The sequence below is a fragment of the Eurosta solidaginis genome, chromosome X (genome assembly GCF_040869045.1).
Source record: "Eurosta solidaginis isolate ZX-2024a chromosome X, ASM4086904v1, whole genome shotgun sequence".
In the NCBI taxonomy this organism is placed as follows: Eukaryota; Metazoa; Arthropoda; class Insecta; order Diptera; family Tephritidae; genus Eurosta; species Eurosta solidaginis.
In genome coordinates, this window is record NC_090324.1 from 31,646,890 (window position 1) to 31,669,239 (window position 22,350).

Sequence of the window (22,350 nt, forward strand, 5' to 3'; positions counted from 1 at the left end):
CAAATTCAAGAAATCTCACGATAGGGGGTCACCCTGTCTGAAACCTCGTTTAGTTTCGAACGGCTCGGAGATGTCATTCCCAATTCTGACTGAGCTGATGGTGTTGCTCAACGTCATTTTGCACAGCCGTATAAGTTTTGCGGGGAAACCAAATTCAGACATAGCGGCATATAGGCAGCTCCTTTTCGTGCTGTCGAAGGCGGCTTTAAAGTCGACGAAGAGGTGATGTGTGTAGATTCTTTTTTCACGGGTTTTTTCCAATATTTGGCGCATTGTGAAAATCTGGTCGATGGTAGATTTATCAGGTCTGAAGCCGCACTGATAAGGTCCAATCAGCCGGTTCACGGTGGGCTTCAATCTTTCGCACAATACACTTGAAAGGACCTTACACGCGATATTGAGAATGCTGATTCCACGATAGTTGGTGCATTTTGCAGTATCCCCCTTCTTGTGGACTGGGTAAAGAACCCTTAGATTGCACTCTTCCGCCCATATTTTGCTAAGAAGCTGCTGCATGCGCCATACCAACTCCTCGCCGCCATACTTGAATAGCTCCGCAGGCAATCCATCAGCGCCCACGGCTTTGTTGTTTTTCAATCTGGTTATTGCTATTCGAACTTCGTCATAATCCGTATATTCCATCATCATCTATTGCGGAATCGGGTTCTTCATCTCTGCGTGCTGAATTGCTGCCTCCATTTAGGTGAACAGAGAAGTGTTCCCTCCATAATCTAAGCACTCTCTGGACATCAGTTACAAGGTCGCCGCTTTCGTTCCTACAGGAGTTTGCCCTGGTTTTAAAACCTTCCGTCTGTCGCCGTATTTTTTGGTAAAATTTTCGGGCGTTATTCCTGGTGGCTAGCAGCCTTTTTCAACTCACGAAAGCGTCCTCTTGTCGCGCTCGCTTTTAGCGTAGCCCTGTAGGCAGCGTCTTTTCTTTCGGTTGCAACGCGGCATTCTTCATCGTACCAGTTGATTTTCGTGGTCGACGGTAACCAATTTTTTCCTCGGCGGCCGTAAGAAATGCTTTGGAAATATGCTCCCACTGCTCCTGTATTCCTTCAGGATGAGTTGTACTCTCAGAGAGCAGGTGTGAGAGTCGAGTTGCGAAATAATTGGCAGTCTATTGTGATTGAAGCTTTTCGACGTCTAACTTCCCTTTTGTTTTTTGTTCCTTGGTTTTAGCCGCGTTGAGGAGGGTGCGTATTTTGGCTGCTACGAGAGAATGGTCCGAGTCGATGTTAGGTCCTCGGATCGTGCGCACATCTAAAACACTGGAGGCATGCCGTCCGTCTATCACAACGTGATCGATCTGACTGCGAGTATTTCGACCAGGAGACAGCCATGTAGCTTGATGTATCTTTTTATGCATGAACTTCGTGCTGGATATAACCATGTTTCGAGCACCGGCAAAGTCAATCAGCCTGAGTCCGTTAGGAGAAGTTTCATTGTGTAGGCTGAACTTTCCGACTGTAGGGCCAAACACAACTTCTTTGCCCACCCTGGCGTTAAAGTCACCAAGCACGACTTTTATATCGTGACGGGGGCAGCGCTCGTATGTGCGTTCTAATTTTTCATAAAAAGTGTCTTTCACCTCATCGCCTTTCTCCTCTGTCAACGCATGGGCGCAGATGAATGATATATTAAAAAATTTTGCTTTTATTCGGATAGCGGAGAGACGTTCGTCCACAGGTGTGAAGCCAGAACTTGGCGACAAAGTCTCTCTCCCACCACGAATCCGACGCCGGGGGACTTCTAGTTTTTCGGATTTTCCATCTCATCTATTTCCAAAACTAAGTTTGTAGAGTGTTTTGTACCAACGTTTTTGTCATCGTCTTTGAACCAGCATGAATCTTCGGAGTTGAACCTGTTTTTCTTTAGTTTTTTGAAACATATTTGACATGGTTGTTTATTATTTGAGTCTATGTTTGGTTTCATCTTTTTGTTGTGAGTATTAGGTCCTTTTGAAACATTTTTAATCAGATTTTCATGCATTCTTAGTTAATTAAACAGAATTGTAGTATTTTTTAGCTCTTGTCTATCTAATTTTTTAATAATGAATGTTGGTAATCCTGCAACGATCAAATCAGTCAATGTTCTGTTATCAATATTTTTATTATATTCTAGTAATAAACGTTCTTTTTTTAATGCAAAGTTGAGCAGAGAACCATTCAAATATTTGTAGTCGAATGCATAAATGATTGATGACCAATTTTTACTAGCAAAAGTTTTTTATGAAATTGTCTTTCCAAATTTGCCATCCAGAGTCTAGGCCATGTTTGATTCGCATTGGTTCATACCAATTTTTTTTTTCAGAATCATTTAAAAGTAATCTTAGGATGCCAATTTTTTCTATATCAAGTGCTAATTCTAATCTCCCACATGCATTTTCAAAAGTCTCCAACCATTGATTTGCATTTGTGGTTTTACAATCAAATTTTGCTAGGACCACTTTCTCAAACAGCTTGTTTAAATTTCTATTCTTCTCTTTGTTGGTGTCGTTTTCACTTAGTTTCGCTAAAATTCTAATTATCTAATTCTCTATTTCATCTGCTGTTGTTTGTAGTACGTTTGCTGCACTTGGTGTACTTTGCGTAATTTCTTGTAGCAGATAATCGTTAAACATAATATTCTCACTCTCATCTACATATAAAGCTAAAACTTCATGTGGCATATACACCCAAACATTTCTTAACTGACCTCGTTTTTGTAGAGTCTTCTTTACCTTTAGAAATTCTGGTAGCTTTGTTAGTTGGAGGTGGTTTTTAGCTGTTTAATAATTTAGAGGTATGTTATATTTCTTTCCACCTTCATTAGTAAGAGATTTGATGGCGATGGTGTTACTCTTTTGATCCTCATCTGCTACCAATTCAATTTCAAGCTATAATCTTGCCATTATCCACTTATCCAAAACTCATAAAATTGTTGATTTATAATATATGTCGAAACTTAGGAGTAGTCAAACAATTGTATTCATCCAAAACAGAAGTTTTTATTAAAATTTACACAATTCACATGTGATCAACTAACCTAAAACAGAAGAATCAACAATTAAAGTTTTTTACTTCCAATACTAAGTATTTCGATCGGCAAAGTATTCACAACTTCAATTCATTAATAAATTATATTTAATAGTATAATCACTTCAATGATAAATTAAAATAGAAGATTTTATTATAATTTACACAATTCACATGTGCTCAGCTAACTTTGATATACTCAGAAATTGTATTCCTCTCATTGACTGGTTCTAACACCTTTCTTTTCCATGCTCTTCCCACTTCTTCGTATCGTCGTGTTGCTTTACATAAGGTGCGTTCGCATATACCCAACTTAAATAAACAGAGTAATATACAAAGCTTACATATATATGTATATATGTTATATATATATATACCCACATAGTTCGGTAATATCACCCGAGCTACACATTTTGCCAGCGTGAAATTCACCGCCGCCCAATTTAGCCTTATATACATATATTACATAAAATATATTTTATAAAAAGCCCATAGCAACGAACCTTGCCAAATTTTTGCCTTTTTTCTTAAAGTTTATTTTACCGGTGCACCCAAGATAATTTTGTATACAAATCGATATATATATGCACCCATAACAACCACACGCACTTGTAAATCTTTTTGCCTAAGCCAAAAACCCACCCTCAACAAAGTAGTTGAATGACCATATGTAACTACATAATAGAAGGAAGAAACAAAAGCAGATCTCTGTTACATATAGGGTTGCCAGATTTTTATTTCGGGTTCCCGGGACAAACCTCAAATTTGAGCCAAATTTGCGGGATTTTTAAAAATTTCCCGGGACATTTGAAAAATAAGAAACACCAATATATTTGTATGGGTTGCTCATTTCGGCGAAATAATTTTCGGATTGAATTAAACTTTTTAAACTCATTTATTTATAACAAATATTTTTATGAAACAGGCTAACAATTAATATTGTAACGAATTTAGGGAAATTCCGCTTATTCCAAATCTTCTGCTAACAATACGTTCACTGTGTTTAATGCGAATTCAATATTCTATGGATTCATTTTGCAAACGTTATTTTAAAACACAACACTTGCCTTGCAAAATGAATATTTAGGTGTGCGAAATATCAAACATTTAATTCGAATTCAATATTCTATGGATTCATTTTGCAACCGCTATTTTAAAACACAACACTTTCCTATGCAAAATGAATATTTAGGTGTGCGAATTATCAAACATTGACAATATTAAGAACCACAGTAGGGATGAACTTTTCTTCTTTTCAGAGTTGCATGCAATATGCCAATGACCTGAATACAATCGAAGTCGCAAATATGGTCATATTTCGTAGCAGATTATAATTTTGATATTGTGAAAAAGCAGGGATATAACATTTCCCGGCGGGACACTTTAAAATTTGTGAAAAATACGGGAGGTCCCGGCCAATACGAGACATTTGGCAAAGCTAGTTACATATTGGCATACATTTACTTTGTCAATAGATCAAGTGCATGGGCGCTGCAAACAAAAGGTATTATTGGTACACCACAGTTTACCGGCAAATATAATTTACATACATATATATATATATATATATACATACGTACATACCCATATTACTTGTACTCAGAAGCGCTGAGACAAGTATATGTAAAAAAATCCAACATCGATTAGGCGGGTCTCAAAAAAAATAACCCAGTGAACACCCACCGATTTATACACCCACATTACTTTTACTCAGAAGCGCTGAGACAAGAACGTATAAAGAAACAAGCGTACATTAGGCTGGTTTCAAAAACAAAAATTGTTTTTTGCCCAGTAAACACTTGAAGAAAATTGTTTTATTTTCACAGTTTAAAAAAATTAATTTATAATGTCAAAATCGGCGAACGAGACCCAAAAATTGACAACTGCAGACCAATGCCTGCAGAGATTCATATATGACCGTAACCAATTAGAGGTTTACTGCTCAAGATGGTCACCCTCCCAAGATACAGATTTATTTATTAGAGTGTATGCTTATGGTCAGATTAAAAGACCTTGATAAAATATGGGCAAACGTGCTAGAGTTCCATCGAAAAGTAAGTTTTTCAGATAATTATACAAAGGTCAGCGGCTCTGTTGAGCAAAAATCCCCTAAATGCATGGAAACTTACCAAACATGCAAATCTGAAATTTTGGTAGCCTTACAACTTTTTAATACTGCTAGCACCAACCAACAACAAACACCCGCCCACCTAATACCTGAGTCGAACTCAACTAGTTTTTATTTGACACCGAAGCCTTTCATGGTGGATACGAAGACTGGCCATCCTAAGTTATCACCCGCTCCAAAATTATACCACTCGCGCCTGAAAACAAAAGGGCAAGCGGGCGTTATTGTCAAACAATACCCACTGAGCGATGATAATTTCAAGCTTGCTTTGGAAACGCTCAGAGCTAGGTTCGAAAACATAAGGATACTCGTCGACAACCAACTGAAGACGCTGTTAAATCTGCCCACAATATTCGCGGAAAACGGAGAACAAATGCAAAAGATACAGATAACAATCAACAACTGCATGTCAACCCTAAATACCCAGGGAATCCCAACAACAGACTGGGACCATATCCTTGTTTACCTCTGCTCATCCAATCTGCCAAGTGAAAGCCTTTCACTATGGGATCATTCCCTCAGCTCCTGAAAAGAACTCCCACTATGCGATGATATGAATAAATTTCTGACCAGCAGATCCAAGGTAGTAGAAAGATTAAGTACCTATCGACCAGGCAATGCGAGACCCAAATTTTCGAGTTTTACACCACGAATGGTGAATCAAAACTCGACCCAATCTAATAACAATAGAACCCATGCATATCACACGGAGCTCAACAAAACGGCTTCGTGTAGATTATGCACTCAATACCACGCAGTCAAATTTTGCGTTAGATTTAGGAATTTATCGGTATCAGACCGAATCAAATTTGTGAGAGAAAATAGTTACTGTGAGAACTGTTTATCAACGTCACACCCCAATGTATTTATTTATTACCGCTTTCCTAAGCCTAACTTAAATCTTTTTTACATGTTTATAATTGTCTTCTGGACTATGCAATCTAGAATAGTTACATCTATGTCCTACCTTGGAGTAATATGGATGGGAGACTTCCAGATCATGCGAACAAAGTGTTGTGCTTGTGTAATATGTAGGCATTTTACGCATGTTAGTAAAGCGCGAAGGCAACATCTGCACGGCGATGCACTGAGTTAATCGAGTGATGCGTTTCAGTATGTGCTTCGCAACCTCTTTTGTATGCGTACAAGAGCTTGTAAGCCTTGGCGCTACATAGCAGTTAGTTTCGCTGCACTTCTATCGATGCTATGGAAGCCCGCCTGTCCAGCACTAAATTGGTAGTGTTCTGCAGTAATTGTACAATTTTTGTTTAAATTTATTGGAATGACATGATTTAATATCATTCGGTAGTTCATTATAGGATTTGAGACCTTTATAATACAGATTACATTTGTCTGCTTGAGTTTTATAAGCCGGCAGATTAAAAACATTTTTATTACGAGTATTTACGGAGTGCATATCTTTTACATATTTTATATTAGTCCTCAAATACGCAGGCAAAGTTCCTTCTATTATGTTTTTAATAAATTTTATGGTATAATAAAAAAGTTGCTGTCTAATGCTAAGCCAATTAAGAGAGCATAGCATGTCTCTGATAGGTGTGTCATACCGTTTTTTGAGAATGAATCTCATAGCTCTGTTTGTTGCTTTTGTAGCTTGTATATCAGACTATCTCGCAAGTTGAAAAATATATTTGGGCAATAAATAAAATTAGGTTCGATTATAGATCTGTAGACGATTATTTTATACCTTCTATTTAAATATTTGCAGTTTCGTTGTGTAAAATATAACATTTTCGCTATTTTTCCTACCATATAATCCACGTGCTCGTTGAAATTCAGCTTATCGTCTATTTTTATTCCCAAGTATTTTATGGTGCTGACTTTTTCAATTAGTTCGTTATTTATATTTAAGTTTTGTAGCTCACTGTTTTGAAAATTGCTCCTAGATATAACCATAAATTTCGTTTTATTGACATTCACTTTTAGTCTGTTTACGCATAACCAACCATATACGCTGTTAAGATCTTCTTGCAGCTTAGCATATATTTCAGTAATATTGTTCCCACTTATCGTCAGCAATGTATCATCAGCAAAAAATTTTATTTCACAGTGCTTAATGGAGCTAGTTATATCATTAATATATATATTGAACAGTATCGGTGCCAGCACAGACCCTTGAGGTAGACCAACAGGTACCTCCCTTTTATCCGAAACGGACGTTCCAATCACTGTTCTTTGGTATCTGTTAATTAAGAAGTTTTGAAACCATTTTAGTTCTATACCAGAAACGCCAATGTAAGAAAGCTTTTTCAGCATTAAGTTTTGGTCGATCGTCTCGAATGCACGTTTTAAATCCAAAAACACAGCTAATATGTGTTTTTTCCTGCTTAAGTCTTCTTTCCAGTTAGCTACAACCAAATTCAAAGCACTTTCACAGGAATGTTTCTTTCGAAAACCAGATTGTTGAGGTATAATCATTACATTATCTTCTAAATATTTTACCAGCTGATTTTTTACCACTGTTTCCAAAATTTTTTCATCACACTGTAACGTGTTAATAGGTCTTATCTCCTCAGCTTTGATGGTATTTTTAACTTTTTCTAATGGCGCAACTATAGAAGATTTCCATAAACTAGGAACGAGACTTTTATCTAAGCTCTCATTAACAAGTTGAGAATAGAAAAAACGTGTATACGTTATGGAGTCTTTAACGACTCCTTCCGACACAAGTTTCTTCCCTCCAATTTTATTTTTAAACCTACTTACTATATCAACTATTTCTGAAGTGCATACATTCTGAAACTTAAAAACATTAGGTCCATTTTGCTCATCTATAGTACCTTCATTACTAAAAGAAGTAGGAATATTCATGGTAATCTCCAATATACTATCAATGAAATAGTTATTCAAAGACTGCGCTATTTCATTTTCCTCTGTGTAGAGTTGGTCGTTTGTTTGAATTTTTTTAATACCATTGTTTTCTTTAGCCATGCTTATGGAATTTTTCAAGATTTTCCACATGACCTTACTATCACCAACACTATGGTTGATTTTGTTTTCCATGTACTTGGCTTTTTTTAACTTAGTTAGCCGTTTATATTGGCGTTTCGCACTATAATATTCACTCCATTCTCCAGTGGATAGGCTGATCTTGTAAAGATTTAGCTTACGTTTATTTAAGTTAGCCAGCTCAAAATCATACCACTTGTTCATAAGTTTGACACTGACTTCTTTAGAGTATGTCAGGGTGGTCACTGCGCTTGATAGCGTACTATATAGGAATGTTGCCTTATTTTCGATGCTCAGATTTTCAAAGTCAGTGTAGTTAGCTGTCGTAATTCATTAACAAGGCTGTCGCTTGTATAATTTTCCCAGGAAATTATTGTTCTCTTCGTTCTCATCTGAAATAGTTTATGTAATTTGATTTTAAATTTAATCGTTTCATGATCAGAAATCTGAAACTCTTCTAATTTTAAACATGATATGGAGCTACTATCTGTAAATAACAAGTCGATCAATGTACATATCTGTCTTATCGCCCTTTCGTGTATAAAAATCTATTTTTTGCTCCATAGCAAAGGATCGAAATAAGTCAACTAACTGTTTACTATAAGTTATGCTCTTGTAAAGGTTTATATTGAAATCGCCCACAAAGATAATATTATCCTGTGTTACGCAGTTATTATTTAAGATTTCGTATAAGTACGTTATAAATTCTGTATCACTCGAGCTCGGTGAGTGATATATCAGATCTATTTGATATTGGGGGAAAATATTTTTAACTTTTAGTATAATACACCAGATGTTCTTGTTTAATGTTCTGTTGTAACTTATTGAGTATTCAATTGTTTCATTTATATATATTAGCACACCGCCTGTGTGCCTGCTGTGGGAATCGCACCATACAAGTTTATATGTTTGTATCTGTAGCTCTTGGTTCGTTATTTCTTCAGTCGAACAAGTCTCCGAACAAAATATTAAATGTGGTTTATGTACATCTATCAGACGCTCTAGTTCAGCTTTATTGGCGACGATACTGCTAATATTTAAATATATACAACTTAGCCCATCTGGTATTAGTTGCTAAACTCGTGCCTTATTTCTTGGCTGCGAATATTTTGTATACGCAGGACAATCTTTGCTGAAAGCGTGATGGCTAACATCGACGTCAATAACTTTTTTTTGAACAAGTTCGCTACAGTTTACACATTTAACAATGTTAGATGTGCACTCTTTGCTATCAGGGGTCCAACACATTTGCTGCAAGCTACTTTATTCGTGCACTCAGCTGCTTTGTGCTTATATCCCAGACATTTAAAACACCTCAAAACACTTATATGCTCGTAAGCGACGCAAGTATCCCACTCTATATATAGTTTCTTTTGTTGCAACACATTATCGAATGTTACTGCATCTGTTTCCACTAACGCAATGTAGCTTACTTCTCTACGATTGGCATTTTCATACAGTTTTAACACTTTAAAATCCTTTCCGTTACATGAGTCATTTTGTTTACTTAAGCATTCTACCAACGCTCATTGCTAACTTTTTCAGTTAAACCAACAATTTTTATTTTCTTTTTTATTTCATCCTTAGTTTTTGTTTTCTCTGTTTCGTTATCGTTTCCAATACCTTCTCATACCTTTAGCTGGACTTTTTCACAGGCGTCTTTATTTTTACATTCTACAATAATGACACCACTATTTACTTCTTTAACATTTCTAACAAGGCCTTCGGTATGTTCGACAACTTTTTTTAGACCTTTCTTGGTTTCCTTAGCTTTTTTGTCCTTCTTTTTCGGTTTAGTGACAATTTTGTTCTCCTTTACTGAAGCGACCTGAGCACAAGATAGTTTTTCTGGCTGATCATTTGCCACGCGTAAATCGTTAAGCAATTCATTGCTCTTTTTTAATTCATTAGATAAATCTTTTACTATCTCATTCTTCATTGCAATAAATTTTGCTTCTATTTTATGCTCTAAAAGGGAGTTGAAGTCCGTAATAATGCTACTTTTAATCTGGGAGAATTTATTACAAAATATCTGCTCGACTAACTGTTTAATATTAACGGCTTTCATTTTTGTTTCTTCACATTTATTAATCAAATGTTTGATTTCCACAAATTTAGTATTGGTATCCGATAATGCACTTACATTACAGAACCATTTTATGTTCATATTATCTTCTATTATCTTTTTTTCATTTCTTTTAATATTACTGCATTTCAAGCAGAAACTATAGCCACACCCACCAGAGCATGCTACTATGTCATCTACCTGAAGCAGTTTCGCAGTACATTCTTTGCACTCTGCTGGAATTGTAAATGTATATATTTCTAAGAAAATATAAAAGATATGCAACCTTGCATGGAAACTTTGTGATACACAACTTGAAATATTCGCAAGACTGGTTTCAAAAAATAAACTAAAAAATATGTATAAATATATATTTTTCTACCGTGATGGCAGCCCTCTTTTTGGCTGACACTTTTCACTCTTTTATGTCTTCCACTTGCCCTTTTTATCATTCACCTTTGTAAACAAATTCAGTGCTTATCGGGCGCTAATTTGTCGCGCTAAGTTAATGATAGCAAAGAAAAGTCAAAAACACAAAATAAAGAGCACAATTAGTAGCGACAGTATAGCAACAAAGCGAATGGACAGGTTGTTGATGTTCTCACCCGTACTCAGCGTATCAGCAGCCGTTTGTGTGAAAGTGTGCTTGGCGATGTTTGCAGCGCGCCGACTGCGGTAATGGCAGCACAGCAGATAGCTTTTGCAAAAATCCTAACCACCTAAATACTCCACTCTCCCAAACTATGTTTTTAGATTTGCCTACTTGAATACAGCTTCCCGCACCTGTTGTTAGATGTTGTACGTTTTTTAGCGCTTTTGTATGTTGTTTACTATTTTTTTGTTTAACAAAAACACGGATCACGTATCAAAACGACCGTCTTGTTCTTCTCTTCTACTCTATTCTATATTGCCAACAGCGTCATCATTCGTTACTGCATTTGCAGCCCAAGCCACAGCAATCACAACCAAGCCCCAGTGCTCAAAATGCCCAAGCCGGCACCCCTAGGAGAACGGACGACGAGCGACCCCCATTATTGAAAGCCGCCGCAAGAGCCACCTCCTCCCAACAGTCTCAGGACAAAAACCCGGTTTCTACACACTTTTCGAGTAATCATGGAACTACCCTACTACCAACAGCAGTAGTATCAGTATACTTTGCTAGCTAATTTCATAAAATTCGTGCCCTAATATACCAAGGTTCACAAAAAACGTTTGTATCGTCGCGTATACAAAAGCTCCTTGGTCTACCCATACAAGAGTATCTCCACCAGATATCTGGAATGGGCGGAACGGTTGTGAAAAATGCCAATAAAGTCTGCCAGATAACATTCTGTTCAGCAGAATTAACCCAAATGATAAACGCACAAGCAATACTTTTGCCGAAACTAACTAAGTTCTGGCCCATAGTCAGAGTTTCAAGCATCGATCTCGAAGAACTTTCCCGTCTACCGTTAGCCGATCCACAGTATTCGATACCATCGAAAAACGATGTGGTAATCGGAAGCGATCTCACCCCGCAAATCGTCACCGAAGGGCTCTTACGGAATGTGAGTGGAACATTACTTCCCCAAAATACCATATTCGGATGGATATTAAGCGGCCCTGTAGCTGAAAAGGTACCAACCTTCAGTACTCATGTCACGGAATGTACCGATGACCCCCTCAGTCAACTTTTGAGACAATTTTGTGAACAGGAAGAACTTCACCAAACCCAACAACGATCAGCAGATGATGAATACTGCGAAGCACTCTACCGGAAAACCACAATTCGCGAGGAACATGGACGCTACAAAGTGAAACTAACATTCAAGACGGAATTTCCAGCAAATCTGGCACTCGGTCATTCGCGACCAGCAGCACAACAGCAGTACATCAGCATCGAACGAATAATCGAAAGAAAACCCGAATTAAGAGACAAATATTTTGAAGTCTTTAGTGAATATTTAACCATGGATCACATGGAACCCGCCTCCCAACAAGAGATGGTCAGAGATAGTAAATACCTATCATTTTATCTACTCCATCATGCTGTCATAAAATCCGACAGCAAAACCACAAAAGTGCGAGTCGTCTTCAACGCATCAAAAATGTCACATTTTGGCAACTCGTTGAACGACCTTCTCCATACAGGCCCCACACTACAAAATGATTTAGTGCTCGTGATACTTAAATGGCGACTTTATAAGTTTTTTTAACGGCGATATTGAGGAAATGAATCGCCAAATACTCATCCATGAAGAAAAGAACGATTTTCATCGAATCGTCTTTCGAAAACACCCAACTCTGCCGATAGAAGATTTTCGACTGAAAGAAGTTAACTTTGGTGTACACTGCGTGCCATATTTGGCAATTCGAACCCTACACCAACTCTCCCACGACTGTCAAGACGAATATCCGCTCGCTAGAAACATTTTATTGAATGAAACTTATGTGGACGATATTTTGTGAGGCGGTCATAAGATACAGTCCACTTTGAACTCAATGACTCAAGTTAACTAATCTTTAAAATTGGCAGGGTTCTCTTTGAGAAAGATGTCGGCAAATCACCCTGAAATTTTAGAACCCGTACCCGACCCTGATTTGCTAGACTCCGACTTTCTTAAATTCCACGATTCGAGTTCCACAAAAACGCTTGGAATTCAGTGGATCGCCCTAACCGACACTTTCACCTATACGTATGATCCACTATAAAAATAAAACACGACTACAAAAAGGCAGATTTTATCAGCAATTGCGAAGCTGTTTGGCCCCGCAGGATGGCAATCGCCAATAACGATTCTTGCAAAAATGTTGCTGCAACAACTCTGGATGAAAGGAACGAACTGGGACGAAGACGTGAAGCCTGGGGCTCTCCAAAAATGAACCTCAATTTACGAAAACTCACCTCATATCAGAGAAATTAAAATCCCGATAAACTAATCCAGCTGCATGGATTTTCAGATGCTTCGGAAAAAGCATTTTGTACCTGTATATATTTACGGATACAAGCCCATGAAAATAGTTTTTCATCCCATTTGCTAGCTGCTAAAAGCAAAATAGCACCCCCTCAAACCGTGAGTCTTCCACGGTTGGAAATCTGTGGAGCAGTCTTACTCTCCAAATTAGTGAAACAGCTGCGAATTGAGCTGAATCTACCCCAACACGAACAACTTCTCTGGTGCGATTCTGCCATCGTACTGGCATGGTTGTTCCATCAACTCGACTGCTTTTTGTTAACACCATACGCACTTGGAACCCTATTCCAGCTACTGTAAGAAACTGTATAAACGAAAGAAATTATAGACAAATTATTAAAAATTTTTTTTCATAATAATCGACCTGAATTGGCCACCTATTGTAATATAGTAGTATTTATATATCTTGTTCTTTATTTTAATCATGTGGTTTATTTACCTATATTTGCTGATATAATCATGTTATGTGCATCTTCTTCTTTGAAGGCTGTTAATATTAAGATTTAAATTCTTTGTTCCTGTTTACTTAAATGTTTATAAAATTTTCATGTAATAATGTTTTGTACTATAAAAGACCGGAAGATGGCCTTATTGTACTAATAATTCCAAAATAAAGGAAATGAAACCACCCCATACTTGGAAAACGTACTTCGCCAACAGGTCATCAGAAATTATTAAAAACGTTGACAACGCCAGTTGGAGACACGTTTCTAGCAACGATAACCCAGCGGATTTGGGCACTTGAGGCATCAGGCCTCAGGATTTAGTCCAATGTCCATTATGGTGGGAGGGACCTAACTGGCTTATCAGGCCATCAACTTCGTGGCCAAAGGATATATCTCACTACCTAACTCCCCGTGAAGAACGACATGTGGAGGTATTCCACACCATGGAAGAAGAAAATAGAGATATAATCGACCGCTTTTCATCGTTTTCTCGAGCGCTTAGAGTCGTGGCCTATATGTGGCGGTTTATCCGGAAAGCAAGGAAACTGAAAGTTCCAGCCGCGCTCAACCTCACCCACGCCGAAGTGAATGATGCCAAAATCAAAATCATCACTCGAGCTCAACGGAATTATTACGGATACACGCTAAAGCCGCTTCAAACTTCAGGACCCTTACATAAAAAGAACACCCTTCTGACATTAAACCCTATGCTAGATGACTCAGGAATAATGCGAGTTTCCGGAAGATTAGCCTATGCCACATACAGCTTTAATGAGCGGCACCCAATTATCATACCCGAACTTCTCTTCTGTTGGACTTCCTCCATTCGAACCTGATGCATGCCGAAAAACAGCTTATGATCCGAATGGTACAGCAACATTACTACATTCCACGTTTAAAGCAAAAGGTCAAAAAGCGCATCTTCCACTGCAGAACCTGCACCATCTACAAACAGCGGATGAAAACGCAGATAATGGCAGCCTTGCCATCCGAGAAGTCACATATTCCCTGCCCTTCCATACAAAAGGATTTTGCTGGACCATTTTTGGTAAAAACTTCTCCCCTTCGCCGAGCTTCGTATGTGCAAGCATACGTTTGTGGGTTCGTCTGTTTTTCACAAAGGCTGTTCATTTAGAAGTGTGCTCCGACCTCACCACGAACACCTTCAACGCAGCTTTTGCCGATTCACTGGCCGCCGTAGCCTACCCCATCAGAAATTTTCTGACAACGGAAAGACGTTCGTTGGCGCAAAACGCGCACTACATAGGGAATTCACCACATTCCTGAAGGAGGTCGCTACATACGTCGCAGTGAAGTATGTAACTAACGGATTCTCATGGAAATTCATCCCACCATACGCTCCACACATGGGTGGGCCGTGAAAAGTTTCAAGACATACTTTACGAAAGTGGCAGGGAACCAGAAGTTCTCCTTCGAAGAGCTAACTATCCTCTTTGTACGCATAGAGGCGGTCCTCAACTCCCGACCGCTCTGCCCTACGTCCCAAGAATCAATGGATCCCCTAGTCCTAACCCAAGGCATTTCCTACGTGGCGTGCTACTCTTGTCACTGCCGAAGCCAAGTGCAGAACATCTCACCCTGGTCAATAAATGGCAGAACATAAAGGTGCTTCACCACCAATTCAGCGCACGATGGAAGAACGAATACCTCAAGGAGGTGTACAAGCAGTACAAATGGAAATGCCCTCAACGCAATGTTCAAGTTGGAGATTTAGTCGTGGTAAAGGATGATTTACTATCCCCGAACGAATGGCGATTGGGGCGGGTAATGACTTTACACCCTGGAGGGGATACCCATGTTCGATTTGTGGAACACAAAACCCAAAACGGACTAATAACCCTTAATATTGCCAAACTGTGCGTGCTACCAACTGCCTAGCAGTGCTAACCCTACCTCTGCTACCCCCTGCTTTCATGCCCCTTAGCAATCTGAAAAGATATATAAGCTACCCTCACCCATACCTGAACAATACGATTTGTTTATTTTTCTTGTCTTTACAGGACTCGCAGATCTACGGAGATGCATAAATGCCATCTATGTGGGCAGCGACACATACTAAGGCAGTGCCGGGCATTCCTCGCGATGAAGCCTGAGGAGCGCTACGAGTGCGCGAGGAACCACCATCAACTGTCTGGGAGTGTCGCACAGCAACGGAGCATTTGAATCCCCGTCCAGCTGCCGAAAATGTTCCCTCGGCCACCACACGCTGTTACGCAGGGCTCAACGCCAGAGCAACAAGGAGGGACGCCATGAACACAACGCTCAACGCCGATACAGGGCAACCCCACGAGCACGCGCAAACTCCCCAGAGGGCAACCCAAAGCCGGTCAGCTCGACAGCATGATGAAGAACTACGAAAACTACTCGAAGAGGCACGTGCGACCCTGGACAGGGCTGATGCCGTCCTCAACCCAACCATGCGTCGGGCGGGGGGTGGGGGCCATTTTGAAGACCTGATACAATTTTCGGACTAAGTCCGCCTCTCCATCTGGTAACACCCGGCCAGTGCGGCCAAGCGAAAGCAGCACAGCCCAGCTGTGCCTGCAACCACCACTGCGCTCACTACTCTAATTAGTTTCAATAAAATTACACGCCCATACGCATCGATCGTGCCCGTCAACGATATGAATTGTTTATCGCCCGCCGCCTGCGCGCAGTTTTTTAATTCTTTTAATTTAAATAAACTCAATTTTGTAACTTTTTTTATCTTCTAGTAATTGTGAGTTACCAATATAAATAAATACATATACATACAAATCTATAAGTGCCTAGTGCTAAATACTTATAATATATAGTGTATTAAACATTCGTTATACAAGTTTAATTCAATAAATAATACGTTGTATATAAACGCCGATATGTTATTTGCACAATGAATCAGTAGAATACTTAACTATTGGTGACCCCGATGTGATTCCTTGTGATTGCTAGAAAAACGAAATTTTTCCAAATTTGTATCCAGTTATTTCGATCCGTGCGCCACCTAACGGAATTTTTCTGTGTGTCTTAACTTATATGTGAACTGTCACGTTTGTATCTCAATGAGAAGTTACTTAAAAATCGATTGCAAGATTTGTATTGCATTGAAAATGCTGACAAACATTTATGGCAACTCCGCAACCGGCGTTTAACAACCCAGTTGCAGCGCAACACGAAAAAGAGCCGAACAATTCTACCGTGACCTGTCAAAATAGAAGGAAGCAAACTATATTTCCGAGAACTGAATATAAGCCACACAGCTGAAACTTTGTCTATTAACACCCTAAATTACTTTGCCTTTGTTATACAAGTTTAATTCAATAAATAATACTTTATATATAAACGCCGATATATTATTTGCACATGGAATCAGTAGAATACTTAATTATTGGTAACACCGATGTGATTCCTTGTGATTGTTTCAAACCGTTTTGGAATTGCTCAATTCGTTCTTGAGATATAACCCAACCCCAAAACGGACTAATAACCCGGAAAAATGCCAAACTGTGCGTGCTACCAACTGCCTAGCAGTGCTAGCCCTGCCTCTGGTACCCCCTTCTTTCATGCCCCTTCGCAATCTGAAAAGATATATAAGCTACCCTCATCCATACCTGAACAATACGATTTGTTTTTCTTTTTTTTGTCTTTACAGGACCCGCAGATCTACGGAGATGCATAAATGCCATCTATGTGGGCAGCGACACGTACTAAGGCAGTGCCGGGCGTTCCTCGCAATGAAGTCTGAGGAGCACTACGAGTGCGCAAGGAACCACCGGTATTGCATCAACTGTCTGGGAGTGTCGCACAGCACCGGAGCATGTGAAACACGCTGTTACACAGGGCTCAACGCCAGAGCAACAAGGAGGGACGCCATGAACACAGCGCTCAACGCCAAGACAGGGCAACCCCACGAGCACGCGCAAACCCCCCAGGGGGCAACCCAAAGCCGGTCAGCTCGACAGCATGATGAAAAACTAGTCGAAGAAGCACGTGCGACCCTGGACAGGGTCGATGCCATCCTCAAGCCAACCACACGCCGGCGGGAGGTGGGGCCATTTTGAAGACATGATCCAATTTTCGGACTAAGTCCGCCCCTCCATCTGGTAACACCCGGACAGAGCGGCCGAGCGCAAGCAGCACAGCCCAGCTGTGCCTGCAACCACCACCGCGCTCACTGCTCTAATTAGTTTCAATAAAACTACCCGCCCATACGCATCGATCGTGCCCGTCAACGATATGTTTTGTTTATCTCTCGCCCGCTTGCGCGCAGTTTTTTAATTCTTTTAATTTAAATAAATTCAATTTTGTAACTTTGTTTATCTTCTAGTTATTGTGAGTTACCAATATAAATAAATACATATACATACAAATCTATAAGTGCCTAGTGCTAAATACTTATAATACATAGTGTATTAAACATTCGTTATACAAGTTTAATTCAATAAATAATACGTTGTATATAAACGCCGATATGTTATTTGCACAAGGAATCAGTAGAATATTTAATTATTGGTGACCCCGATGTGATTCCGAAATTTTTCCAAATTTGTGCCCAATTATTTCGATTCGTGCGCCAACTAACGGAATGTTTCCCCGTTTGTTGCATTATCTATGTGTCTTAACCTATATGTGAACTGTCACGTTTGTATCTCAATGAGAAGTTACTTAAAAATCGATTGCAAGATTTGTATTGCATTGAAAATGCTGACAAACATTTATGGCAGCTCCGCCACCGGCGTTTAACAACCCAGTTGCAGCGCAACACGAAAAAGAGCCGAACAATTCTACCGTGACCTGTCAAAATAGAAGGAAGGAAACTATAATTCCAAAAACTGAATATAAGCCACACTGCTGAAGCTTTGTCTATTAACACCCTAAATTACTTTGCGTTTGTTATACAAGTTTAATTAAATAAATAATACTTTATATATAAACGCCGATATATTATTTGCACATGGAATCAGTGGAATACTTAATTATTGGTGACACCGATGTGATTCCTTGTGATTGTTTCAAACCGTTGTAGAATTGCTCAATTCGTTCTTGAGATATATATGATTAAGTGGACCCAATTTTTTTTTTTTTTTGTTTTGAAAAAACGGTAATTCGTAAAGATCTCAAAAACGTTACCATAGAATTAAAAATAACCTTGATTTTCGGAATCCGGGTGTGATTTTAGATAGGAATTTCATAATGGTGTCTCTGGCGCAGAAAAAAAATTGAAATTTGTGATCCAGTGTTATCTAGCGCATGCCTCCAAATTGTCCCTTTCCACCTTCGTCATCCCCGAAAAATGGAAAATGGCCAAGGTGATTCCGCTACTAAATCCGGGGAAACCAGCTTACATTTCTTGCGATATCTCTCCTATCGCCAGCAGCCAAGACACTTGAAGCCATTCTGCTTCCCCATTTTAATGCAAATTTGCAACTGGCCAATCATCAGCATGGCTTCCCAAAATTACACAGAACCACCATCGCGCTAAATGCCATTAGCACTGAGATAATTTGCGGATTAAATCAAAACCCCCAGCATAGGACAGTACTCGTTGCGTTATACCTCTCAAAAGCTTTTCATATGGTCTACCACTGCACGTTAATGCAACACCTGGAAGGGTCTACCCTTCCCACAAGTCTCAAAAGGTGGACCGCAAATTATCTGTCTGGTCGGCAAGCATCGGTACAATTCAGGAACATACCATCCAAACCAAGAAGAATTAAACAAGGGGTGCTACAGGGTGGTGTCCTATCCCCACTTTTATTTAATTACTATATATCAAAACAACCTTCACCACCAGAAGGAGTCACTATCGTTTTCTACGCCGATGACTGCATAATAATGGCCACAGGCCCATGCCCACAGATCAATGAGTTTTGTAACAAAATAAACAGCTATCTCCCTGATCTCTAAAGTTTTTTCGACTCCCGAAACCTGACATTTTCACCGACCAAATCATCGGAGACCTTATTTATAACATGGACTCGCCAAATGTAGACCATATTGAACATCCACGTCGATGACACCATGCTACCGACTGTCTTACACCCTAAAATATTGGATGTGACGTTCGATCAGGGTCTACATTTGTGAGAGCATGCAGCCGCAATTGTACCGAAAATCTAGAACTGCAATAAAATCCTCAAATCCCTTGCCGGCAGGACTTAGGGTAAAGATAACGCTCATTACCACGCTCATCACCACTTACAAAGCAATTGGCCGGCCGATTGCATGCTCCGCGTTCCCGACACACAACAACAACATGACTAACAGGACAGAGCCGCATATCATGAATAATTTGTAGGAGGTCATATTCAAAGATTCTTTCTGTAAAGGTAAGCCGGTGCTGGTTTTAATGGTTTAACAGGTTTAAAGAAACATATATGACGTAAAGAGAATGTAGATTTTGTCCACAGCAGTAAAAGCAGGGTGCACAATTCCTTGGTGCCCGTATTTATCAAGCTTAGTCTTCATACAATTTCAACAAGATCAGTAAAATAATACTACGAAATTAATCTGTTAAGTACTTAGCAGGATATAGTAAATTTTTAGTTCCTATTTCTTATACTAATATTTTTCATAAGTTTGCAAAGAAACAACACCGCTAGTGGATGTAAATTTGACCAAGCAAACCACTTGTGATTGAATCGTAGATGATTTCGAAACTCAATTTTTTAGGAGGTTATAGCATTTTTGCTTTTGCTTAACAATTTAAATTTTTCTTCATAATGCGTGGTGACGTCACAAGCCGAAAATGAGAAAATCGGCTGAAGCTATCACGAGATATGAAGAAAAGTGAACTGTTCAGGAAAACGAAAAGAGCTTTAACTTTCCAAAAAATTCGAACTTAGAAAAAAAAGGAACTCAGTTTTTATACTCAGTTGAGCAGAGCTCACAGAGTATATTAACTTTGATTGGATAACGGTTGGTTGTACAGGTATAAAGGAATCGAGATAGATATAGACTTCCATATATCAAAATCATCAGTATCGATTTGATTGAGCCATGTCCGTCCGTCCGTCCGTTAACACGATAACTTGAGTAAATTTTGAGGTATCTTGATGAAATTTGGTATGTAGGTTCCTGGGCACTCATCTCAGATCGGTATTTAAAATGAACGATATCGGAATATAACCACGCCCACTTTTTCTATATCGAAAATTTCGAAAAAGTGCGATAATTCATTACCAAAGACGGATAGAGCGATGAAACTTGGTAGGTGAGTTGAACTTATGAAGCAGAATAGAAAATTTGTAAAATTTTGGACAATGGGCGTGGCACCGCCAACTTTTAAAAGAAGGTAATTTAAAAATTTTGCAAGCTGCAATTTGCCAGTCGTTGAAGATATCATGATGAAATTTGGCAGGAACGTTACTGCTATTTCTATATGTATGCTTAATAAAAATTAGCAAAATCGGAGAACGACCACGCCCACTTAAAAAAAAAAATTTTTAAGTCAAATCTAAAAAAAAGTTAATATCTTTACAGTATATAAGTAAATTATGTCAACATTCAACTCCAGTAATAAAAGAAATTTTCAAAATGGGCGTGGCTCCGCCCTTTTTATTTAATTTGTCTAGGATACTTTTAATGCCATAAGTCGAACAAAAATTTACCAATCCTTGTGAAATTAGATTCTAGGACGATAACGGGTTTCTGTGAAAAAGGGCGAATTCGGTTGAAGCCACGCCCAGTTTTTATACACAGTCGACCGTCTGTCCCTCCGCTCGGCCGTTAACACGATAACTTGAGCAAAAATCGATATATATTTACTAAACTCAGTTCTCGTATTTATATGAACTTACTTTGTATTGGTATAAAAAATGGCTGAAATCCGCCTATGACCACGCCCACTTTGACGATATCGAAAATTACGAAAAATTTAAAAAAATGCCATAATTCTATACCAAATACGAAAAAAGGGATGAAACATGGTAATTGGATTGGTTTATTGACGCAAAATATAACTTTAGAAAAAAACTTTGTAAAATGGGTGTGGCACCTTCCATATTAAGTAAAATAAAATGAAAAAGTTCTGCAGGGCGAGATCAAAAGCCCTTGGAATCTTGGCAGGAATAATGTTCGTGGTATTACATATATAAATCAATAAGCGGTACCCGACAGATGATGGTCTGGGTCACCCTGGGCCACATTTTGGTCCCATATCGTACAAACACATTATAGAGTCACCCTTGGTCCACCTTTCTTGGCGATATCTCGAAAAGGCGTCCACCTATAGAACTAAGGCCCACCCCTTTTAAAATACTCATTATCACCTTTCGTTTGATACCCATATTGTACCAACGCATTCTAGAGTCAACCCTGGTCCACCTTTATAACGATATTCCGAAAAGGCATCCACCTATAGAACAAAGGCCCACTCCCTTTTAAAATTCTCATTAACGCCTTTTATTTGATACCCATATGGTACAAACAAATTCTAGAGTCACACCTGGTCCACCTTTATGGCGATATCTCGAAAAGGCGTCCACCTATAGAACTAAGGCCCACTCCCTTTTAAAATACTCATTAACACCTTTCATTTGGTACCCATATCGTACAAACAAATTCTAGAGTCACCCCTGGTCCACCTTTATGGCGATATCTCGAAAAGGCGTCTACCTATAGAACTAAGGCCCACTCCCTTATAAAATACTCATTAACACCTTTCATTTGATACCAATATCGTACAAACAAATTCTAGAGTCACCCCTGGTCCACCTTTATGGCGATATCTCGAAAAGGCGTCCACCTATAGAACTAAGGCCCGCTC

The 22,350-nt window shown here is 39.0% G+C and overlaps 1 protein-coding gene across 27 annotated transcripts in view; it reads left to right on the top strand.

The window, feature by feature from the left end:
- Positions 1 to 22,350, top strand: part of zfh2 (Zn finger homeodomain 2) — a 2,927,436-nt gene that overhangs the window by 659,026 nt on the left and 2,246,060 nt on the right. The window lies entirely within an intron of this gene.